We start from the raw sequence: 20,717 nt of genomic DNA on the forward strand, positions 1-20,717 counted from the left end.
ACACCCATTACCTTGCCAGCAATATTTGAATAGCAAGTCAATGATATTTTTATGGCTAGAATCTTTCTCTTACAAGAAATTCTATTACTCCCATTCCCACAGAGCGTGTCGATTTCCAGAAAACTCGCTCGTTTTTCGAATGTTCGACAAAAATGACGTTGCCAGTCCAATGGGAAACCTCGACCAGTAAATGTACGTACACTGTAATTAAGACACGGACAGACTAGCAACAGCTGCAATAACTTATGAGGTAGCTCGATAGGATCTAGCCGTGAGAAAGACGCATCCTCGCACGTGTTTCGCAATTTTACATTTCACGAGGTAAATGGATCGCATCCGCGTTTAAAGCATGATTTCCACCAGTACTCGAGGATAAGGACGCGTTCCATGGAACTACACTCGGCAAGAAAATCGTGTACGAGATCGTGAAGAGATCGTCTGTGAGGAAAGAGGCACGATCCATCGGAGAGGGTTCGATCGAAGCTGAGTTGTCGTTGCGCAAGCATCGGCATGCAACGCTTCCATCATTTAATCGCACAGATTTTATTCGCTGCGGATTTCATATACGAGCAAGATGAAGACTGTGTAGTTAGAGATATTCCCTGGTTCGTCAGGATTAGAAATTTGTCGATGGAGAAAATGACGACAATGATGCTTAGACGGAAGCGCGGAATTGAGGGAAATGTAGTTTGATAGCTTTGGTCGAATTGATCGAATTAAATATCGCTAGAGCAATTGCAACGAAAGCAATAATAAAGATCAGACTCAGGTTGGATTATTATATTTTTAATTTTAAACATCTGTGACCACTCGTCTAGCAAAAAATACATAAGTTACCCAAAAGAGAGAAATAATATCGACCTAACGCTGTTTTGGATCACTCCTTCACGGCCACATACCTTACAGCTTCTAACCGCCGAGCCGAACTCGCCAAGGAGGATCATTAACAAGACTGGAATTAATTAGAAATTCAAATGGCGGCCAGCCGTGGTCTCATAAACAAGCGGACGCTGATCGAGGGCTGCATACGAGGCTCTCCAATAAACGCCATCGTCCAAAAAATCGAGCCTGCCCCCTCGCGTTTAAAACAAGCGGAACGTTTTATAGGCGAGGATCGCGCAGATTCGGCGCGAGCTGGTCCCACCGCGTCATTTACAAGCGATGCAAGCGGTCCATCATAAATTTGACTTCCTATCGGCGGCTGGGATCGTATTTATCTAACAAATAATTATTCCCGATTATCTCGCGGGCTGATGCATGCGTTGGCAAACAGAGATCAAAGATACGGCGGCCGACATCACCGTGGGCCTTTGTTTAACGCTTAAACCAAGCCGAAAGGCAGGCGGTCAACGATTTTCGTTTTTATTTACGACGTGGCGCTGCCCTGGGACGCCGTGGATGCGGTCGTGTGCGTACACGTGGGTGTTGATGCAAGGGTTGAGCGCCTATTACCACGCGGTGCCTTGGGGGTAAGACTACCCCGATGCCCGGTGCAATCAAATTTTAAAGTTATTGCCGTGTGACTGCACGTGTTCCACGGCCACGATGCCGAGCGGGCGGTTTCACCATGATTGTTTGCTCGTGTCGTGCGAGATGCGAGACTTCGTGGTCCCTTCGTTCCGAACCAACGGCTCCGGATATTTATTTGACGTTAAGGTGCACTAGTCCTCGATCGTTTCGACCCGAATGTGAGAACCTAATGAAGTGAGAAATGAATTTATTGCAACAAGTATCTTTCGACTGTAGTAGAATTCAAAGGAGGTATCGATGAATTTTGATCGAAGCGTAGCAGAGCAAGTTCCAAGAGCAAGTCTGTCACGATAAGAGAGAGAGAGAAAAAAAAAGAAACAAAGATCAAACAAGGATTTCCTCGATGTGGGAGAAGATTGATTAATTGCCCGAGGGACTGAAATGTTTCCTTAGGCACTCTCTGTAAAAACAGACCTGTAACGCCTGTCAAATTCATCAGTGAGAATTCACCCTTCTTAATGATCTACACTTTGCTCGCACGAAAAACGGAAAATGACTGATGGCCATCGAGGTTTAATTTCTGGGACCTCGCGTTGGTACAGCTGGCCACTGTTTTCACAATTGTCGAACATCCTCTCACGTGCATTTTCCATCGCTGCGCTTCTATTTTCCTGTCGAAGTCGAGATTCTTCGCGCCGAAGTTCAATTTTCCTTTTTCCTTACTTATCCTCTCGTGTCGCGTAGAAATAAATGCAACAAACGACACCTCCAAACGGGACGTTCAAATGATCAAGCGGCATTGAACGGAACGTTCGAAACTATACGTTTCGATTCTCGGAGAGCAGCCAGGAAATCTCACTTCTCACAAAACGAACGTCGACGGGTGGCTCGCGTGTCACGCGGAATTGTTATGTAACAACATCGTAGTAAGTTGTACGACAAATGTCGAACGAAGGCTCGAACTAAGTGAACCGTGAATCGATGGGATCACTGAGCTCGCAAGCCGCCCCCGTCACGAATTCTTCTCGTTGCTGCGTATTTCCCCCCATTGTGAATGGAACACCTTTGGACCTCATACCGAGACATTGTGCAACTTTTACGAACAGAGAATCGGCAGTCCGGAGAACGGAGGGCTGCGTTCAGATGGATGAATGCGTGGGTGGCGGAGTCACACACCGCCAGAAAACTCGAAATCCGGTCTAATAGGGCGTTCGAACGTTACAGCACGGCTCGTTAAATTTCCCGAACGCCCGTTTACTCTGTCGCGGAAAATATATTTGCAATGGTATCTTTTCTTGGATAGAGAACGTTTCGACGAACATTGCCCGTGTAGTCTTCTTTATTGGAATAATTAATTTGGTGTTGATAATCCTCTGATAATTTCACCGTCCAAGTTTCAAGAATAAGAAAGATTTCCCAAATTCAGTTGTAACCCAAAAAGTCTACAGTTTTAGAGACGTGCAACAGACCGCCCCCTATTATCGCAAGCTTGTACGAAAGAGATGTCGAGAGCGTATAATAAACTGCTGGCAATTTCCGGCGTATTTATAACCGACGAACCCGTACAACCCCTTCTTATAAATGAACCGAGGGGCACTAAATGGGGTGGTTCGAATAACAGTCGACAAGTTCGCTCACGAAAACCTATCATCCCCTATCAACGCGTTGGTGAGGCTGAAAAATCGCGTCAGCTTTATCACGGCGTCTTTTTTGACACGATCGAGTCAGACGAGGTTCCTTTAAGAGGTGGTGGGCGTTGATACGTAGCCTGTCTCGCCGTAATGGCACAAGTTCGGCTGTCGTCGTGCTCAGGAAAGCTCCCACTGCTGGATTGAAAGAATAAATTACCTAAGTCAAGTAGAAAAATGAGGAAATTATTCTGGAGTCTTTCAAAGTGCCTTAGGTGCGCTGCGTTCCGTTCGTTTATAGGCTTACAGTGAACGTGTGGGACGGTGCTTCAGCGTGAGAAATATTTTAATCAAGGAAGCGACTTTTATGACGTTCGTATTTCAAGGATACAGCAATTCCTAACTTTATTTCGAAATTCTTAACGCCTTTGCGCGTGCGCTAAACGTTTGGTCGTTTAGATCCTTATCTGACAAAATTTTTTTTAACAGAGTATACGTTTTCACGGACAATGGAGCCACGTTCGAAAATATTCTTTGCGCGATTATGTACAATCTACATCTCGGCACGGTTCACAGGGAGCAGATGTCCGCTGACAAAACGGTGGCATAAGAAATATTTAACATACAGGAGTGAAAGGGCCAGCATTCCTAATTTTCAGTCTGGCCAGCATCCAATCTCAGTCGTCTGAGATCCACAATGCCGCTCTATTTCCTTGACGCGTATACAATCGCGTCATAGTAATCCTGTTAGGAGACGCTTCGCTGGCCAGAATACACCCTGCTGCGAGAAGAAAAAGGGGGGTGCCATCTCTCGGTCGGGACCAACCAATCTCAGTCCACGTTAAAGCCAACTCGATTTATCGCAAAATAGATTCTACCTCCTCCCGAACGTAACTAGCATCCAGTAGACCTGCTCCGGACAACCTATTACCTGGTTGAACAGGGGAATTTTATCCGGGTCGAGCGATGCAATGAGCTTCAGCAGAGCGATTAAAGTTTATAATCACTACACATCCGATATTCTCGATTCTCGAAATATTGAATTTTCAAATTCTCAAGCTTTCTCGCGAGTTTCAATCACAGCGAATTTAAATATACATATCCCTTTTACACTTGCGACACGTTTGCTCAATTCCTCCTTATCTAACTTGCACGCAACATTCATGTTGTCCTTCCCTAAAAAAAAAAAAAAAGGATGATTCAAAGACAGCAATCTCGAAATCCTTTTCACATTTTTGCCGAGCAAACTCGAGTTCTCCTCGAGCCTCGCGCCAACTGAAAGCACACACGTTGGTAAGTTTCTGTGTTGGTCCGTTTCCTTATGCACGCGGGGAGAGTCTCGACAAGGCTAAATGACAAACAGGGTCGATAGATCGGCATCGGAATAATTCACGCTTTTGTGAGCGGGTAAAGAACGAGTTTGGCAGACGTTTTCGGCGACAAAAAGGCGTACCCCCTGTCCGGTTCAGATCCGGCGACTAATCCTTTCGTACTAAATTACACTTTAAAGGATGCCCTCGCGAAGATCGGCCACTCGGAGTCGCATTAAATCCCTTATAACCCGGTATTGTGGAATTTGCTTGTAAACAAGATTTAAGGATTTGTCCCGTAGCACGAAAATATGATAAGCCGTTCGTTTCTCATCGCCGTTCCTTCCTCCCCTCGTCTCTCTTTCTCTTTCAGCTCCCTCTACATAACCCTCCCCGCCTGTACTCGATCTTCCCGACGGGCACACCGTCGTGTTTATGAAACGTAAAACCGTGAAAAAGCTCGCAAAGAGGATTTTAAACTTAACCATCGCGGACGGATCCAACCAAAGTCGGACGAAAGATTGGCCGCGCGAAACTGTTTGGTTTCGGTGCCCGCGGACTATGCCCGCGTACTGTATAATATCGTACGGAACACGATACTTTTAATCCATCTTTTTTACCGAATATCAAGTACACATTCGGCTCGATCCAGGAAACTTAATATTCGATCGAGGCTCTCGTGTTCCGCCGATTCCCGTATTATTTCTCCACGCAAGAAGGGATTACCCCTGGCGGACGGCTATATATTTTTTTAATCCCCGCCGCCCCGTAACCGGATCGCGCCGATAGATCGAGGTTTATCGATCTTAAATTACCGATACACCGGCCTGGAACTGGGTCGCGTACCACCCCACGTTTCACTCCCACGTGCGTCCAGGCCTCTCTCTCTCTCTCTCTCTCTCTCTCTCTCTCTCTCTCTTCGTTCCTCGTCGACTGAGCCTGACAGCCGACGCATTAAGGATTAACCCTGCCGATGGGGAATCTCGATTAATCACCGGGAATGCGTTCCACCGCGAAAAAAAAAAAAAAAAAAGAAAAAGATGAGAACGAGACTCTCTGACAGTTTGCAGATGCGCGCTATCTATCTTCGAACGTTCTTTACTTTACGCGTTCGACGGCACGCGAAATTGTTTTGGTGTCGAAGTTAGGTTTTACCAGGAGAAACACTACGACATACTCGATCGAGCTGTCCGTCGTTTCGTATGAATCAACTCAACTTCTTCCCCGGTCAGTTTATATACTGCTCAGTCACTACGATTTCAAACGTCAAAACGATACCTGACGCAGCAGAAATATACGTGACGCGAGTAAATCGGCTCGTTACGATCGTCTGGATCGACGAGAAGAGAGTCGTTGAAGCACAAGAGTCGCGGCAACGGTTCCCGAGGGGTGAAGCTCGTAATCGAAGGTGACGACCTCCGTCAGAATCCGACCTTCGAGATTCGATAATTCGTGTAATTGCGACTTTCGCGGTTCGGAAGTTTGAGAATTAATGGTTGTTCCCGAGTTGGTGGGAATGAAATCGATGCACGGGTCCTGGACCTTTGCCACCGAGACTATTCATCAAACGGGGATCCACGTGACCGAGTCCTTAATCAAAGCTATGTATACAGCGCAATTAAGAAACAGAGAGTCTAGACACATGGAGACGAAAGGTATTCGCGTTCTTCGGCAAACAACTTCTACCTGAGCGAAATGTTTCGCGATTTTTGAGAATTCGTGCCAAACGAGAATCGATTTCCCGATAATCGACCGCGTTTTATTTGTAATATTTCACAGGCGGACACCTCACGTGTTACGCGCGAACGTGCGCTCAGCTGTATCACGCGCACGTTCTGTTTAGTATCAGCTGCACTTTCAAACTTCGGTGGAAAATTGCTCGAGAAACGGGCTGTTGGCGTTGGCCCCGTGATAAATAGTTTGCCGAGGCATCTTGCGAGAAATTAACTTGGGGGAGCGAAGATGACAGCGTGGAAAATTAGCCGCTGCTGAACAAATAATTTCAAGGAAGTAACTTTCCGGTTCACAGCCTCCTAAAAGTCGTGGAAAGTGGAATGAAATTTCAAGATGTCGATCAATTAACGAGCGACGGAACCAGAATCTCTCAGCACTTGAGGGAAATTGGAAATTTTTACAAAAGTGAAATACAATTAACGATAAAGTGACGTGTGAAGAAAATAAAAATCAAACGGCAAGGAATCGCAACTATCACGCTACAGGCTTCGTAACTGAAACGACACACAGACTACACGCTACGCGTAATTTATATATTAAAAACGTTCTCGTCAGAATGTTCCACACTGAACGCGTCACGTAGCTTGTCGCCAATCATCGAAGGAGCTTCAATCGCCGTCACGTACGCTTCTGAATTTGCCAACCGACTTATCGACCCACGATCGTTTAATTGACGTTGCGGAGAAAGTGTTAATCCGTCGCTGTTAAACAGATGTCCGAACGATATGCATCTTTAATTTCGTTTCGGTTCGCCCCGTAATTGGCTCGGCGAGATACGCTTGTGCTCTCGTTATACTTGAACGAGTTTGCTTTGTTAATATCGAGTCCCGTGGCATTGTTTCACTGTAATAATATCGTATCTGATAAGAGGCATGTTCCTCGCCTGTTCGAGATCACGTACCTGCAAGATCTCTCCCCTTCACCGTTTTCTTCTGCAACGCTAATCAAATCGCTTTATCGGTAGAAAGTGTCAAGTAAGAGGAGAACGAGAAAGTTCACTCTCTTATTGTCCCTCCTGTACGCTTGTCAGTTTTATCTGCATATAAATGCATTTTAAAGAATAGATATTGAATAATTGCAATCACCTCTATCAGTGACCGTTTGATAATTCATTACGCTTCAGTTATTCTCCACGTTATAAACGTTGCCGGCGAACGAAACTTAAGTAGCCACGAGAAGGTATCTTTAAAAAAAAAAAAAAAAAAAAAAGAATGTTTCTCTCGACGCAGGAAGCATAAATTCGCCAGGGCACTTAAGCGAGGAATGGAGATTCGTAATTCTGATTGCAGCGGGGAAATTATGTACGATTATTATTTCGGCTGATCGAGAGTCTCTGATGCAACGTGAAAGTACGCCCGATGAACAGTGCAGCCATAAACGAGCCATTATTGCCCATATCGAACAGTACTAAACAATAATAATAACCGCATTTTCGAGATGTACGATGTGTTTTGTAACGAACGTTGTATAACAAAATGCCTGAGTCCTCGCGTGTGTGTGTCGAATTGTGTACCGGGACCCGTAACAAAGGAAACGAAGGTTGTTTTAAGGGGAATTGGTGCCGATCGAGGGGCACGGCAATCAGAAAATCCATCAAAAATCAATCAAGGAAATCGGTGATCACTATCATTACTTTTCTTCGGCGAACGTTGATAGGCTTCGAGGGTCCATTCTATAATTCCGTTACTTAAATTAGAAACGATCATAGAATAAAGAATAAAAGGTCCCGCGATAGCATATACGCGCAATATGCGTAACAAACGCATAATGACGCGAACTCGAATCGAATCTTCTGCTGTTGCGTGCACGATGCTTCTTGTTCGAAATTTTTTTTTTTTTTTTTCTCTTTACAGTGGTTTCTTATTACGAATGTATTCGCAGAAGCAAAGATCGATGGCAGGAAACTGAAAAGTGGGATCGTGTGCTCGCGCGTGTCGCGAAGATGGGGAAAAAATGGAAAACCGGAGAAACGGTGCGTAGTTCCGGTGGAAAGAAGGGAAAGCCGATTATGCACGACGGTACTTTCCAAAAAGATGATGGTCGATAAACGCCAGCAGCATTTTTGCAGCTTTCAAAATAAGACCCAGCGAATCTCTTTCATCTGAGCATCGGGAGTTCGAGACTGTAATGACCAAAGAGCAGAATTTCTTTGTAGGTTTAAGGCTATCCTTCCATTGAGAAGCCCTCGAGGCCATTGTATTTTCCGTAGGCAAGGAGAACAATGAGCGGCATTCTTATGAAAATCTCCGGTGGCCACTTGGCGACCACACAGCGTTCGCTTCGAAACTAGTTTCAAAACGAACTTTCAGAGAAAATTTAGCGCTTAGTGTCGATTCGTTCGTGGCTCCAACGAGTCTTACGATTTCATTTCTCTAAATGTTTGCCCTCGGGAACATTTTTCGTATCATCTACCAATAATTTATTTACGAAGCATCACTTCAAACAAAATGACTTAGCATTGGGAGTAATCGTCCTGCTTGAATGATATTTAGCATGAAATTTTGTTGATTATATTTCTCTAATATGTAAATTCGTTTAAAGGAATCATCAAGCATAATATATAGAAGTTAACGATACGTAATTTCAGTCTCCTCAAAAATTTCCTTTACCATTTTATAAACTTTCGTAAGAAGCAACGAGAAGTTTAGAAATTATTCGAACAATGGCTCACGACTACCTCAATATACGAGAATTTCCTCTTTCGAAATTTTATTATTGTATCATATTATACCATACAACACTACCATACACCTACGTTCATGATATGTATCAACAATTGTGAAAAATTTTACAATTTCAGCTGTTGGCTGAATTTAAAATCCAAGATATCCTCAGGGAACAGTCGAGCGCAAAGGGTTAAACAACAATTACCAAAATCTCGTCGTCGCTCTATGTATACGCTAGCTAAACGCAACAGCCGCGCTTTCATTCCGTCCCTTACTTTACTCTACAATCCCTGATAGCGATCGTTAATCGGAAATTCGTTCAATTAAACTACCTAGAATTCCCGTTTCCATCGGGTCATCGGGGTTATCGCGGTTGCACGAAAGAGGAAGAGAGAGAGAGAGAGAAAAGAGGTGAAAAGTGCAGCGAGAGGGAAACGAGTGAGGCGAGAACGTTATTTCTATTCCACGGAGAACTGGTTCTGCCATTGGAAGAGGCGAGCGCGCGCCGCGCGTGCCACTCGCGTGTGTCACGTGTCCCTATGGAGAGGTAACAGGTAAGCGGCGAGGCTCGAACCGCAGGTAAATACACACTCGGCGTCTTCTTCGTTTGCGGGGACGCTCGTAAATCCGCTGTGCAACGCGAATTATTGCAAAATTAACGGCGGCGCGGCAGCTCGTTCCCCGTGGCGCGTGTTGCGCGATTAACGCGGAGAAAAAAAAAAAAAGAAGAAGAAAGAACGAACGCGTCCGATTACGCGGCCGATCGTGGCTGCGCCAGATAATCACCGTGTTTTATCGTCCGCTCGCTTTGCTTCTGATTATTCGCTGGCTGGTATTTATCACCCAGTTCCTTCCGATTCAATGCTTCCCGAAGTTTGCGAGTTTCGAAAAATACATTTTGACAGACAGGTAATTTTTTTCTTTCTTTTTTTTTTTTTGATGTAGACGAAAATCACGGGCATTTCTGACGAGACTTTTGTTACAGATAATTAGTAGAAAATTAGTCGCAGGAATTTTTCTGTTTCCTCTTTCCCGTTCGTTGAAATTTTCTGTCGCAACTCCTCGCTACATTTACATTGCAGTCACGCCATCGTACGTGTGTGCATGTGGAAGGATTTTTAATGCTTCTGGATATTATGCAGGCACTTTGGGAATGTCACATTTAGAGCCGAGCGTTTAATGCAGGAATGTATTCGGTATCGTTACGTCGTTGAAATATTCATAATTTATGTATTCGTTGGTATTAAGAGATTATCATTTCGGGACATGACGGGCGTGCGTTTAAACCGTAAGAAATTGTCTCAGCGTCTTTGAACTGTGTAATATATCGTTGCTCGCGCAAATGACTTCGAAGTTGCGGCAGATTAAGAAACGAGTTCCCTCCCCTCCCTCGTAGACGTCGATGCGCGAAATTTGCATTCCTCCGTAAATTAAACCAGTACGACTCTCTTCCCTTTCCTTTTCTTCAAAACTTCAATGAAAGGGATTTCAAGAAACAGATTTACATCTCTCGCTGCTTTTCTTCTTCTTTTTTCATTATTTTCTTTTTTTTTTTTTTTATGGTCATTTCGAATGATTTCTACGCAGAGAAGGCGCACGACTTTCACGCGCTGCCCCGACCGGAGCGGAATACTCGAGGGAAATTCTAAATTATTTAATAAAACGAGTCGAGAACGGTAGAGGATCGCGGGAGCCACGCGAGATCCTGCGGCCTTTAATCTACCGGCGGAGCTAAGCCTATTAGGGATGCGTGCGTGTAACCGCGAAGCTGACCGCGCGGCGTCTGACACGGACACGGCAAGAGGATTCGCCCTCGTCTCTCTGGCAGTGCCTCCTCCGACAGTTTCGACTCTCTGCCGATTCGAGGAAGGCGAGGAACGCGATCGTGGATGCTCCTTGTTATTCCACGTTGGTAAAATCCCGACACACGTAAGCGCGCACACGGTCGAGCGCGCGCACCGCACCGTGGGAAGCGGCGTACGCCGATGGAAATGCTAATTTTATGCGATTCCTTCGAGAGTTGCCGCTCCTACGCCTCGGCGCTCGCGCGAAACACGGTTGCGCAATAAAAGCCGGCGATAATTGTGAGAACGTTCTCCGCTCTCGGCCGGAGCTGGGGGCCGTTGTAACGCGCCTGGCTACGCACTGGCTGCGTGACAACTCGCCATCACCATGGACAGAGTCTTAATTCCCGGCGAACCCGTGTTTCTTTCACTCTTCCCGCGATTTACGCCGGTTCTCGCGGCGGATATCGTGCCGAGAAACCTGAATACTTCCGTGATTTACGCGGCGGGATCGAGCGGAGGATGCTGGCGATGGCTTTCACAGAGATTCGTGGAGAGATCGGGCGACGAGATTTTTGCGCCAGACTTTCTCGAGGATTCGAGATTCGAGCATAGCGTTCTCGACTCTCCAAATCGAACGCTTTGGCCAAATTTTTCTTTTCTTTTCTTTGTCCGTTCGACCTGTAAAGCTACTCTTATGTTATACAGCTCTTCTCGGTCGTGCTTCTCGAGTAGTCTCAAGTTCTCGAAGCTGAGCTCGGAATGGATATCTCGCAACTCGCCAGAGTTTAAACAGAGAAACAAACTTTGCCTCGAACGACGACGCTTGTAAATGAAAATCTCGTGCAAATTGGCAACCGCGTGATCGTTCATCTCCACAGTATCTGTGTGTTTCTCTCGGTAGAAAATGTTTCTTCCAAATTTCTTGATGGAAATTCTTCCACTTGGGTTGAAGTTGAAAATGGAGTCGAAAAGCAACGTCTAAAAATCTCAATGTACATGGATGCTTAGGCGAAGCCTAATTTTGGGAACGGCGCGGAATAGCAATTTATCAAAACGCGGGCCGTGTCCAGCCCTAAACTCGTTCGAGCCTTCGAGTGGAACATAAATCAACGTCCGCAGTTGTAGAGGAACATCGCGAAAATTTCGTCTGATTAACGTTGCGACGTCTGCCCTCGGTTTTAATATCCGCCCGAAGGATTCCGGCCGGCCACTGGCTCCGTTTATTAAAAATGAGCGGAGCCTCGTGGTCCCTTGTGGAACCGATGGTAAGTCGCCTTTTTACCATACGCAAGCGCACGGTAGATCGAGATATCGCGGGCCGGAGGAGGTGGAGGCGGCTGGCTCGAGTTTCGTAAAATAAACAGCGAATCGAGGCGCGCACGGTTTTAAGAATGTTTCGCTCGATTATGAATATTCATGAAGTCGGCCGCGCGCGAGGTGCAAGCTGCGTACATACATATATACGTGTCTCTCGCGGCCTCCGCTCCATGGTGTACTTTTATTTTTCTATAATAATAGCGTCCTGTGGCCGCGCGGTGTTCACGCGCGCAGCTTAAGCATTTTATCGGGTCATTTATATCTCGTGAAGAGCCATAAAGACGCGCCAGCACCGCGGCGCTGCCGATGGTGGTTTGCATGAGAAGCTGGGCCGAAAATACTTGGGGATTAATTAGGCTGTTCTTTCGTCTTTCGTTTTCTTTCATCTTCCCCCTGTTTTGCTTCGCTCTTACAGAGAAGGGGAGAGAACACCTTCGACGTTCGATGTTTGCGAGGGCGTGTTTGCCGAGAGAGGACTTTTGACACTCGGCCGTGCCACGTAACGCGCGTTAAAAACATATTTCAACGTCGTAACGAACCAATGAATACATTAACCTTCCCATCTTGCCGATTCCTCTTCGCGAGCCGATCCTTCCCTCGGTTTCTTGCTCGATTTGTAACACCCACGATAGAGAGAAGGAATTAACTCTCGAGGAATTTGCATTTCTTTGCTCCGCCTATTAAAAAAAGAGCCCCGATCCTTAAATCATCGTATCGGCCTGCTCGTCGCCGTCGAAGAATCGTCCTTTTGCTCTTGGTTCTCCATCAGCCTGTTTGTCCACGCGTAATTACATCTTTGCGACAGTGGTAGCTTTCCTGAATTACCTAATCGCAAATTTCCTGACGTGGGAAAAATTCGATCATTCGATCTATCGAACAGTCAACGAATTTTATAGTCACACGGTTGATTTGAAAGCCAAAGCAAGTTTCTGTTTTCTCCGGGACAGCGATTATAACGGATCGGCGACGTGTCATTTCGTTCGAGTCGCTTCCGTCATCGATCCTCCGCGCTGACACTCGATCACCAGCTCCGATAAATATGCAAAGCAGGCAATTCGCTCTCAGGGAAAGCCCGTTTTCTCTCCTACGAGCGTACTTTCTTCTTGCGTCTCGTGAGCGATCTCTGTCATTCCCCGTCGACGTTTTAATAACGCGGTGAACGTGCAAACCGTGACCGGCCCTTAATCAAAGCTCGATAAGTTAGACAGTTTCGCTATCTTCGTCGCGTCCTTTCAAGAGACTGTCGTCCCCTCGCACTTGGAAACCAACTTTTCCGTCTCTGATTTCAATCGAGTCTCTGTGACGCGAATCTTTGCGTTTCACTGTGTGCGAAACGAGCCATCGAGACGCTGGCAGTGGCTAATAATTAACAAAGGTACGCAGATTTCGTCAAACTGGTGGCTACTTTTCCCAGAAAAAAAAAATGGCTCCGTCACGATGAGGTGGCCTCCCCGACGATCGATCGGCCAAAGTCGAAATAAAGATTCCTCTATCCTCGTCTGGCGTTGACGTTTCGCCCGGCGAAATAGAATGAGAAAGGCCTGGTACGTCACGGGTGTCAAGTTTGATTTGGGTCGGGGAGGGAACGAGTGCCGATTCGGGAGATCGATAAAGGAAAGTGCTCGAACGGTAGTCTGTAATTAACGACGTTAAAGAGAAGGATTTTCGTTTCTGTGCCTGCAGCTGCGTTCGGCGAGCGTTCGCGAACGCGCGGTGCCGTGATAAGCTGCAATTAAATTGATTGGCTCGCGGTATTCAGCCGCGGCGAACGCTCACGCGGGAATATGCATTTATGCCGGGGTCAGAGGTGGCCCACGAAGGGAGCAACGCGAGAAAAGTGCCGAGACCTTGAACGAGAACGTGAGTGCCTCCGCTCTCGGGATCGACGCAACATGAAGCAGCGTTTAAGAGATACGGAGCTTGGAAACTCGGCTCGTTTTTACTCGAGCTCGCCGGTACGTAAAGACTCGATACCATCCAGGCGATAAATAGCGGTAGTCGGATGATAAGAAGATAAGTAACACGTTGTTGATCGAGTCGAAGCCGATCTAGACGAAGATTAAAAGAGCTAGTGGATAGACGTGGAATTTCCTTGGTCGTTTCAAGCTATCGATCGAGCAATTTCCGAGAAGGGCTCGACTAGAAGCGAAGAAGATGGCGAAGCGCGAATGGCAGCGCAAGTTTTCTATCTTTTACCATTATCTACCATCGATTTAAGTACATATTTCGGCCCTGTTTGTAACCATTAATCGCCGATTTATAAATTGGTGAGTCAATATTATTAATTCTACTGTTGACTACCCGGTTTATTTAAACGCGTAACGTATCACTCTATCAACGCGGTTTCATCGAAACGTAACGATCGAATAAACGTAACAAACTGTGACGCAACAATTGGATTCCAAGCATTAACCAAACATTTACCGAATCCATCAAACGCGATTCCGACGCGGTTGTTTCTCCTCCGAACACTGCGGCTGTTTCTCGAAACTGCAGATCTCATGCAACCATCTTCAACACACTCCTCCTCGTTAGTCACCCAATTTTCAGTCCACGCCGGAGCCTCACCCGGTACTTTGCTTAGAAAACGATGCAAAAACGTCTCACGGTTGCGGCCTCTAAACACACAGTACAGGCAGCGTTCCAAAGTGGAGTTTCTCACGGAGAAGGTGAAAGAGGGAGGAAGGTGTCTGCCTAAACCGGTGGTTGTCGGTGGCGAATCTATGCCCGGCTGCCGACACGGGCAAACGGACGCGGTTCTCGCTCGCTCGGTCTACTTTTTCAACGGCGCGCCTACGGCGATCGCGAAACGTGTCATTAGAGCAGCGTAAAAGGGAGCATCGATAAGAAAGGTGTTGAGAGCGCGAGATACCGAGGAGTGCGAGAATCGTCGAGACGAGATACGGACCAGGCGAACGTCTCTCGTTCGCGAGGTGTTAAGCGGCCGCTGCGCTTATGAATGGGCGTTCCGCGCGAGCAAACGAAACGGTAGGCGTTCGTAACACGTGGTTTTCTTTTATCAGCCTGGCACAAATCATCGCGAGAGCGCCGCGCTGCGCCAAGACCCCATCTGTGCCGATCGTCCTCGTCGATCCGATGATGCATCGCGCTCACTGCACTGCAGAGGATTCTTTCTCTAAGCTGTGATTATTTCAGTCGTGTAGTGCGCGTAGTTACAAGAAGGGTGGAGCACACCCGGCGCGTGTGCAGTGCGCCGCGATAGCAAATCGTTCCTGACCGCGAAATAATTGGCGGAGGTTTTGCAGATGATATCGGGACCGATCGTTAGTTGAATTAAACTGCCGGTGCGAGCGCGTAATTTGCAAGTTTAGAATTTATCACTTACGACGGAGCCGTCGAAAATTTCCTAAGGTTCCCTCGATCCACCGTGCGCAAGTTATTCACATTCCTCCTTCGAGGTATTCGAGGTGTCGATTTAAATAATTCCACCCTCCTCCCCTCTAATTCCATCCTTCATCCAAGCATCTAAATTCAACGAGCGCGAGGAAAAATATATCCTCCAGTTCCCCGTTCGAAATTGCTCCACTACGCTGCACCTTCGAAACACTAGTCTCGATGAGAAGAGGTCGGTCCAGAAACATGCGATATTCGACACAGGGGCGAAAATGACGAGCAAAGGTTTCGGCCTTGGGGCAGCGGGTTTCGCGGCGTTGGGTCACGCGCAGAGCGGCATTAACCGGTGTTTGGCCCTTTTCTAAAACCAACACGTAATTATCTCGCCGACGGTTGTCCGGTAATTTTCATCCCGGCGGCCCTTTTTCCACCGGACAGGTACCGGGGGCCGCGCCGATAACCGATATTTACATGGCAGGTGATATCAATTATCGTTCCAGAGGCGCCGCGCTTCGACCCCGGGGGCCGAAATTGCAGCCGGGCTTTTTCGGCCCACTTCCACCGCCAATTTGCTCGATTCGCGCCTTCGACGACTTTTTTTCCTCCCTCCCCCGAGAACTTCTCTAGGCCTGCACGCTGTTCAATCACGGCTTCGGGCGCTCTTCGATTCAATCGAACGGCCCGGGCAAAAAATCATCCATCCGTCCCCTGATACTCCCTTCTAGCCGGCGCGGCGATTAATCCACCGTCGCCCGATAGAGCGAGATTCTCTCGAAACGCTCCCGAGTGAATTGTGTGTTATTTTCGAATCCTCTCGCATGAATAAATATTCGCTGGAATATTTTCGAACTCTCCGAATTGATATATTTTTTTTATCTTTTTCGATCGCCAAGTTCCAAGGGTACAGGTGACAGATGAAAATATAATCGAAATAAAGCGGTTCTGTTCTCTCGAGTTAATATCAGGTACCTTCGATACCCAGCCTAGTTCAGTCATTCCATCGAGAGATTCCGCGTAATAAATTTCGCCAAAAGGCCGATGTCGATCTCGAGAGGAGCAGACCTGGGTCCCAGCACCCACGCTTTTTCGGAGAACGAGCCTCCACGGTCCCTCTGCTCTTGTTTCGCCTGAAAATGAGAGGAGGACTGGGCGTGACGCACCGTTGCAGCTGAGGCAAACGGTGACTCGATAAGTACCGTGATGGTCGCCCAGGGCAAAAACAAATAATAACTCGGCCAGGAGAAGAAGAAGGCCCCGTTGTTGGCTAGCGGCGTTCGCTTCCCCCTCCGGCCCAACGATCGAAGCAATCTCACCTTATTTTCGGGGCGACTATCGCAATTTTCAGAACGGTTGTCTCATCACGAAAGCTCAGCGCCCTGGCCCTGTACCTGGTGAATTACAGGGCGCCCGCTACCCCGTCGTATTACAGTGTTGGTTTTCGAGCCTTTTGTGTTAAAAAGACACGTGCAATCATCTTTCCCCCGTCGATGCCTTTCCGGTCGTCAAGGTACCACGCCGGATACCACAAACTGCCGTTTACCGAATCCTCGTCCTTGCCAACTTTTCGCCTCGTTCGTTCGTTTGCTTGGAACACACGACGCGAGCTTCGTAAAAGGCTCTCTAAAGTTTGAACCACTTTTGCTGCTTTTTCTTCATCCTCGGTTTTCTTCATCACCTGTTTTTTTTTTCTCCTCTTTTTAGCTCTTAGTTTCTGCTACCGCTACGACCGAGAATCGCGGAATCATAGAGAATGCTGTGTTCTCTACATCGATAACCATCAGCTCGCACCGTGTCAGTGCGAGCTGATGCTACAGGCAGCCAAATTGGAGGCTGCTCGATTGCCGATCCGCAGAGCCGATCGCGTGACCGCGAGTCTTGCGCGCGAGTTCCGAATTCGTTTAAGTAGCCTGATGAAGGCGAACGAGAGTACACAGTATCGTGCAATGAGTTTATTTTAAGAAGGGCGTAATGAGGGGCATCGAGAGGATTGACTCTTTCCGCGCGTGAGAGAATTCCGCGTGTGCACGGAGGTAATGATTCGCTCGTATACAGTGTGCCTTTAAAATTTAAACTCACGCTTTGCCTAATTTATATCTCAACGTCCAAAGTGCAAGTGTTCGAACAGAGTAGCTAACCCGACACTTCTCCCCTGCAGTTTCTCCGATTAATCATCGCGATAATTCTTCCCCCAAAGACAAATGAGAGCGATCCAACCCACCTCCGTACGTCACGAAACCCCGTTCGCGCGTAAAAAGTCGGCGAAACGGACAAATTCCTTTCCCAGCTGCAGGTGCCTGGACTGAAAGTCAACGAACCGAGTGCCTCGTCTCGTTTCGTGCCTTTAAACGCGCGGTTTACTTTATGATTTATAAGATCCATCTTCCCACGACGAGGAGGAGGGAGGAGAGGAGAAGAAAGAGAGTGCTAAGTGTCCCGCGGAACGCGCGTCCGAAACGTTCCGCCCTCCCAAAATTGGCCACGCTTCTTCCCTTCCTCAAGTATGTTTCTGAAAGATGCGATTTGTTTTTGCGCGAGCCGAAATTGCTTGTCCCCGGCGACGTCTTCCGCAGTGAGCCGCGTGTGCGTAGCCTTTGATGCGTGCGTGGAAGAAGGAAGGGCACGGGAAAAAAACGACTCGTGAGTGGAGAGCGAAGCTCTCTGCACCTCGCGAGCACGAACAGAAGGGAAAGAAAAGGGGCCAAGAGCCAGGCAAAAAGACACGAGCCGCGAAATTCGTTTCTGGACAAAGTGGCAGCTGGATCGCGCTGGTCGCAGGCAACTATTAACGATTGCCCGATGCAACGTATCATCATTGCCCGGCCCTCGGTAGGAAAAACCAGAAGTTTGTTCATTAATTTCAATGAAATTACTCGAATCGCCGCCCACCGGTCACACGACGACGCGTCTTGCGATTTAATGATTTAATTCGTTTGTCGGCATACTACTTTCGCGATTTTTTTTTTACTACCGATTGACCGAAAATTCGATTTAATTGGGAATTTCGAGTTGAGGGAAAGTCGGGGCCGTTGACGAATCGTTCAACGTTGCAACGCGATGGGAGGATTATTGATTCGCAGCGTTATTTGCTACAACGCTCCGAGTGTTTAATCGAGTTCGCCATCGGAAGTTTCGACGAAGCGGTGTGTTTCACAGCCGGTGAACCTTTGCGCGTTATTTAAGTTACCATCAACAAATTAACTATTAGCAGCCCGACCTGTGATTATAAAAATTGCGTAGGCGGTGCTTTGGCGCCGTGGGCCTTCATCAATCATCCGTCAATCCACGTCCAGAAACTTTCTCTCTCTCTCTCTCTCTCTCTCTCTCTCTCTCTCTCTCTCTGTTTAGAAAGATAGACTATTTTGTGTCAGGCAGGTTGATCCCACCACTTGCAACTTAACCGTCTTAAATCGTTGTTTCGTGTCAGTGTACAGATAAACTCTCTCGCCAATCTTGTCTCAAGGAATATTCACGACTCGTTAAAATTCCTCCCATGGAGACTAAAAAAAAAAAAAAAATCATCGACTTCTCGCGTACGAGGCTTTTGACGCGGTTCGCGGCAAACTACAGGGATTTTTCGCCGGCGGTGATGGACGGGAGTGATGAATCGTGCAGAAGCGGTGTGCCAGTGTCCGGCCGATTAAAATCTTTGGGACGCGGTGGTGCACGAAATCGCGGCAGTAAATCATGAAACAGAGAAAAATCGATCCTCACGCCCATTCTTTCGGACGGGGGATCTGCGCGCGGATCGCCGCGGTTACCTCGCGGCCACGCTTCCGGTCGGAATTCAGTCGAAACGCGATCAAACAACGAGACGAACCTCAACAATTTTCGCCTCGCTCGTGCACTTGCGTCGCGCGTGTGCAAGCTGCTCCGCACCGAGGACGTAGAGGGAGAAGTCGAGAAGAAAAAGGAGCAAGAAAAAAAAATCAACTGATGGGCGAGGGAGAAGAGGGAGAGGAGTACGACGAAAATGCATCATCGCCCGCGGTCGATTCACCCACGTCGATCGGCCGATCGAGTTTCGAAAGCGTGTGTATCGTACGATCGGGTACGTGTAACGGTGATGCAACTTCATCGGCGCGGACAATAAAGGTGGCTCCGATGGTTTATTGAAAATTGGACTGAAATTGTCCAGGTGCGCGGAGAGTTTAAATCGACGTTGAGGGATATTGAATTCGTTTATCCAAAATGGTGGGATAGCTCTGAGGGGTGAAACACCGATACGTAGGTTATCAAATTTAATGAATGCCTTAGCTGCGCGCCATCTTCTCCTCGTACGAAATTTTTGTTTCAGCTTCCATCGAACGTACGAATTTCTAAGAAATTTAAAGGGAAAACTTCTTCTACCGATTTCTTCCGCAAATCTTTACGCAGACAGTAGGAAAGGCAGGATAAGAGGCAGGAAATTTTAACGTTGTATATTCAACTGTATTTGGACGAGCCTACCCAGGGTTTATCCAGAGTACTTTAGCAACCGGGCCTCCGTTCTGGCTAATTCCCTGCTATTTGACCAGCGGATGGTGCTGCTCCGAGTTAACACAGATTGCTGTTTATTTTGAGGTTGAGCGTTAGTTCGCGTATACCGGGTGAAGAATATAATTTCACTCGGAACGTTAAATTCTGGCGTTTGTTAAAACCTTGTTCCAAGGTTTAACAAGGGGAATTATTTCGAAACTGGAACAAGTTATAATATTATCCAACCGTCCATCGCTCTTTTTACAGCGACATTTCCTTCTCGTTGGAAACCTAATTATGATTGACTCGCCCTCATCAACTTTCAATTCCGTGATCGTAAGAGTTTGGTCGGAGATACGCGAGATACAACCAACGTGATCAAATGAAACACGTCGGACGCAGAATGTGAAATCGTTCAACGTTGATCCACCTTAATGGTAATTTAACGGCCGTTAAGAGTGTCTCGCGTTTCGCTTGCTACTACATAAATCGTATCGAAAGCTCCTTGGAACAGGGATGTAATTTATCTCGGGCCATTCTCACTGTCAAGAAAATTTGTTCCCAGATCGTGCGATCCCGAACGAGCGTTGCAGCCCGTCTCCAACGTTCCCGATCGGGCGTTTGCTCCAAAGATGGAATGATCGCAGCCATTCTCCGATACGTGCTCGGTCGGGCGCCAATTGCCGAGAAAATTGCAGAAATACCGCAGGGAAGTGGGTCGATTCAACGTTGAATGGGACGAGCGTTGGCTCGAGTCTCGATCCCGCCAGCTCCCCAGTGACTTAATTAACTGTATCGTTTTCGCCTCTAACGAAGCCAACGAACAACCTCGCCGCGAACATCACCGACGGCCGACTACCATCTGTCGCGCGAGATTTCACTGGCAATCGCAGGACAAAAGAAACGAAAGAGTCGCGAAAGGAAGAGCCGCGTGGATCAATGCACCATGAATGAAGAATAATTACCGAAGATTGAATTAATATTCCTGCTGAAAGG

Source organism: Frieseomelitta varia, unplaced genomic scaffold (assembly GCF_011392965.1).
Source record: "Frieseomelitta varia isolate USP_RPSP 00005682 unplaced genomic scaffold, Fvar_1.2 scaffold_207, whole genome shotgun sequence".
Lineage (NCBI taxonomy): Eukaryota > Metazoa > Arthropoda > Insecta > Hymenoptera > Apidae > Frieseomelitta > Frieseomelitta varia.